The 5,399-nt window shown below is 34.1% G+C and overlaps 1 long non-coding RNA gene across 1 annotated transcript; it reads right to left on the bottom strand.

Moving 5' to 3' along the window:
• Window positions 1-953: 953 nt before the first annotated feature.
• LOC120781745 lies at window positions 954-1,424 on the bottom strand. The gene is made up of 2 exons (XR_005706156.1): window positions 1,131-1,424; window positions 954-1,078 (listed from the first exon to the last, which is right to left on the bottom strand). It is a non-coding gene; the product is annotated as an uncharacterized LOC120781745 (long non-coding RNA).
• Window positions 1,425-5,399: the final 3,975 nt, after the last annotated feature.

Genomic DNA, 5,399 nt, shown 5'->3' with positions numbered 1-5,399 from the left:
GATATTACGATTTGAATTTGTCTTGTACTTACATACATACATGTGTATGTGCATATCAGAGAACGGCTTCCGTTGAGCGCAAAAATGTTCATGCACGATCAATACCCGAACTATCAGCACATTCGGCTCAAGCGGTCGAAATGGCATTCGTGAATGTTTTCGCTACTGAGCTAAATTCAGCTCAATTGCGGTAAATTCGTTTGCTTGCTGAGTTTATTCACGCTCGTGTTGAAACAGCTCTACTCAAGCGTTCGCTCATTCGGCTCAACAATGATCGTGTTGAATGAAAACAAAAACACAAAAGAGCAAACTCAACGCCTATGAGCAAACTCAATGGGTATGAGCAAACTCAACGCATATGAATAAACTCACTGTGCTTGAATAAAAGCGCCGTCTCCTTAAGCGATTTGCAGCACTTACATACATACTTATGTCTGTTTAAATTTGAAGATTTTTTTGGCAAATATTTTAAAACATTGTTACAGGATTGGCAGTATATATGTAAATCCATTCCAAATAGTGCCATCCTCTTTAATAATTTCAGATAATCAGCCCTATCACGCAATCCATCGTAGACTGTTTTTTCGGGAAAGTTACGAAACTGCTATCATGCAATTCGAATAGTTCCGAAAGTAAGTTCGAAATTCGTAGAGTTGCATTCACTGAATTCACTCGGAACGGAAAATTTTTAAGTTTAGCGGAATTTTTGTACGACAGGTTTGTGGTAACGGAGAAATAAATTTAAAAAAGAAAAATGTAAGTTTTAAATTAAAAATAAATATGTTATAGTTTGAATTCAATTAAAACTTGTTTTAAAACTTTTAATTGAATTCAAACTATAACATATTATCAATTAAAACTTTTAATTCAAATCAAACTATAACATATTTATTTTGGGAATTTTTGTAATATGTATGTTTGTATGTATAATACCCAAAAGCCAAGTGTTTCGTTCACCATCGAGGTACTTTTTCTCAAGAAAATAACGAGCATTGCTGACATTCCATATGTGCGAGTCGTGATTGCTGCCAGGAAACTGAGCGTTCACATAACGTATTTTCATTTTATTGTCACATATCTGCAAAACATTGATTAAGATGTTTGAAATGCGAATTTGTTACCAGACTTACAATCATGGCATTGATACTAAATTATCCTTTGCGGTTATAATAGAGAAACTTATCTTTAGTTGGAGCAACGATTTTAATATGTGTCCCGTCTACACACAAAATCGCGCCTGGAAATCCGTATTTCTGAAAAAAATCCTTTTTCGCTTCCCTTTTTTCAACGTTACTTAACTCGAGGTTTATCCACTGAGGGCACAAATGGGACTGAAGCAATCCCAATACTTCTTTTAAGATGCAACAAAATGTTGACTGAGCCATTGGAATATCGAAGTCTTTACCCACTCCATGCTGATAGCCTCCTTCAGCTAAAAACCGTAAAACCGAAGACAATCAATGAAGTAAAGAAATAGATGACGATCTTGAAGAACTTGCATTCCTCTCTAGAACATCGAGGACATATGTAAAGGCCGCCTTATTTAAGCGATAGTTTTTAATAAACCTGTTTTAGAAAAATAATTTTAATAAAATTTAATAATGAATTTTTGTGGATTTTTGAACTGTACATTGTTTCGTCCACATCGAAAGGGTTGCTCTTGTCCCTCAGTGATTTTCGTTGAATTTTTAGATCACGCCGACTTCTCTCACGTTCTTCCTCAAGCAACATAAATAAAAACGTTAGCGAATACATATTTTGTTCGTAAAATCAATTTGAATATAAACGATTTCACTTTTATTAATCAAAATTTTAATATTTTCTTCTACACAGCTGATTTCGAAATGTCAAAATTCAAATTTAAGTCTGGCAACAAAAGTTTCGAATTCACATGAATTCAGTGATAGCAAATTATGCGTATTCGTAGCGGACATTCGTATTCGTAGCTTCGCTACGATGGATTGCGTGATAGGGCTGAATATATTCCAAACATGGCTCCTTCCCTTATGTCGGCCTGACAATGTGTAGGCGTTTGTACGTATTTTTTCTAAAATATCTTCTTGCTCCATATCGACGGGATGACAAATACATACTAAAATATAAGTTGTGTACCAAATTCTTAGTGCAATGCATGTGACACATAAGCTGATCGCGAACAAAGCATACAAAAACTATATACATACCAGAGAACTGCAAAACTCACTTTTTCCTTAAATCAGCTCATACGCAAAAGTTTCTATTCAATTCCAATCACTGAGCGAAAGTGAGCTAAACATTTCGTAAAGTGAGCGAGCATGAGCTAAATATTTCGTGAAGTGGGCAAACGTGAGCAAAGCATTTCGGACCGAAGGCTCACATTGTACGCGAATGAGCCATTCGGCAACATGAGCTGATTTTTACTCAACGCTGTGTTTCGCTCAGTGATTGGACTTGAATAGAAACTTTTGTGTATGAGCTGATTCAAGGAAAAAGTGAGTTTTGCAGTTCTCTGGTGCATATGTAATTATGCGCTGATATGTAGATGCGTATGAAAATTAAATTACATATTATTGTAACATGTATACTAAGTTTTTATGATATTATGATAGTATCTCATATATGTACATATACATACATATGTATATTATATTTACAAACATATTCATATACATATGAAATTATAATACATACCTATATTCTGAAACATAAGAAATATTTTAATAAATAACTCTTAATTGCACATTAACTACAAATATTGTTTTGAAAATAGCATAATTTAGTTAGAATGATATAAATTATGCATATATTCATAGAAATACGCAAAATGATAATCACATAAATTAACATGATGGCATATGAGCATTAGGGGTGTTCTTATTTTCAAACATCGGTTTTCTATATATTCCCGGCCAGAAATCGGTTCCTGTATGTATTTAGATAAAACGGTAAAAGTTTGGGGTCAATGCAATAACATTTAGTGGACCCGGAAGCCAGCTGAAAAATTCAATAGGTCAGTATGGGCAAATATCAATGTTCATACATTCGCCTTATATTAGACGCAGTTATTATAGTATATTTAACAAAACATATATGTTTACAAAAATAATTATTCCATTTTTGTATTCTTATTCGGTAATAACATTTAAAATAATTGTGATAATTTTGCGTATTTTAAAAAAAAGGCATGCAACACCAGCTTGATATTTTGCAAATTTACCGAAATTTGTTTCTACATTTTGAGCGCGCTGTTTGTAGGCAAGCAAATTTCCTGAGAAAAAGTGAACTGTGTGGCGACAATAAGTCGTTTAGAAAATAAAATAGTAACTGCTCATAACGGGACATTTCTGCTGTGAAATATTTTCAAAAGCATGCAAGAGGTTCTTGTGCATATTGTGATTTTAATAAGTAAATATAATTGTAAGCGTTCAGAAGCAAGAAATAACAATTATTTTGAAGATTTTTGGTTTAATAAATACTTTGAAATTGTTTGAATTTCGGTGGGCGGTTGTGTTTTAAGTGTAAAAAGTGAAGTATATAAAATAAACTAATATGTCTAGTTTAGCAACACGAATGTCAGTTGCCAAATTAAAAAAAGTTAGTTTGATTGGATACACAATGCATCAAATAACAGGTGCAAAACTTCCATCTAATCGGCAGGTTTTAGAAGTTTTGTTTTACAATATGAGATTTGTAGATCCTTCAGCAAAGGAAAGCGCAAAACTTGCTATCAAAGCAGCACAAATATTTTGGGAACAAGCACGAATACCGATAAGAAAAGAAGATAAATGTGTTGAGAAGTTATTGAAACTGTACGAAACTTGGAAAAAAATCCTGAAAACAGTTCCAGAAAAGAGATCCAATTCACAGGAAGAAGTCGTTGATATGTTTGTTGGAAGTTTGGATGATTTATTTGACATGGCCACCGCTAATGCGCTTGAAAAAATGAAGTTAGTAGAAGATAAGAAATTTCTTGAAATGCAACGTCAAAAAGGACGGCCAGGTTGCATGATGGGTGTTGATAAGGTTTTGTACGATCGTGAAGTGCGTGCACAAGAAAGATAGGAGAAAGCAGCATTACGAAAAAGGCGGTATGAAGAACAAAATTCTGAATGTTCTAATATAATCGAGGAAAGCAATGAAAATGATATAGTACTTGTGGAAGCTGGAAATGAAAATGTAGTAATTCCGTTGGGAAAAAATTGTTTGCAAACTGAGTGTAAAAAGCGACGAGGCACTAAAACTATCATAACACCACGATTGTTAGCAGCATTAGACAATGCCAAAGTGTCAGATGGTATGGCCGTACATATTTTAGTAGCCGCTGCTGAAGCATTGGGTCATTGTGTGGAAGAACTTGTTATTAATCGATCAACAATTCATCGTATGCGTCAACAAAATCGGTCTGCAGAATTCAAAGATATTTCTACTGAATTTAAAGAAAAGGTGAGTTCCCTATAGTTGACAATGCACTTTTATTAATGTTAATTTATTCAAACACTTAACAAGGCCAATGCAAATGGAGCACTAGTTGTTCATTTTGATGGGAAGTTCATGACAGATATAAAAGGTCGTAGTAAAGTGGAAAGAATTGCTGTTTTAATTAGCTACGATGGAACATCGAAATTTCTTGGAGCACCAAAGATACAGTCGCCGACTGGTGCAAATATTGCTGAAACTGTTTATCAGAGATTAGTCGATTGGAACATTGTTGAACTTGTTAAAGGCATATCTTATGATACAACTGCTGTCAATACTGGTGTTAAAAATGGAGCCGCAGTCCTTTTGGAAAAAAAACTGCAACGCAATCTTATGCACCTACCATGCCGTCATCATATGTACGAAATAATTTTGCGCAACGTTTTTGAATCAAAGATGATGTCAAACTCAGCTCCAGAAATACTTTTGTTTGGTTGATTTGTGAAGGCTTGGCCAAACCTTAAGAAAACCTTGATTAAAACTAGTGTTGATGATAAATTTGTGGCTTCAAAAATAAGTCAAGTGGAACGGGACGCTCTTGTAAGCTTCTTGCAGGACCAATTAAAAAAATCGCGTAGCCGCGATGACTACAAAGAAATGCTACAACTTGCTTAAACTTTCCTTGGTGCAGATTGCTTTAATTTATGTGCTCCAGGTGCAACCAGCAACGCACGGTGGATGGCAAAAGCAATCTATTGTCTCAAAATATATTTATTACGTGATCAGTTTAGACTTAAAATTGTTATGTTGTTTCATTGTTAAAATGTACATCAAAAGTTGGTTCGGAAGTACAAATGCGAATTCAGCACCTAATCAAGATCTTTTATTTATTAAAGACCCTATAAATTATACAGATACAGATTCAACAATTTCAGAAGCTATTATTAAAAAAATGTCTAACCACTTATGGTACATCGCCGAAGAAAGAGTAGCGTTATAATTTT

The sequence above is a fragment of the Bactrocera tryoni genome, unplaced genomic scaffold (assembly GCF_016617805.1).
Source record: "Bactrocera tryoni isolate S06 unplaced genomic scaffold, CSIRO_BtryS06_freeze2 scaffold_7, whole genome shotgun sequence".
NCBI lineage: Eukaryota > Metazoa > Arthropoda > Insecta > Diptera > Tephritidae > Bactrocera > Bactrocera tryoni.
Note: the sequence above shows the minus strand (reverse complement) of the source record. Positions and strands in the feature narration are given on the sequence as shown.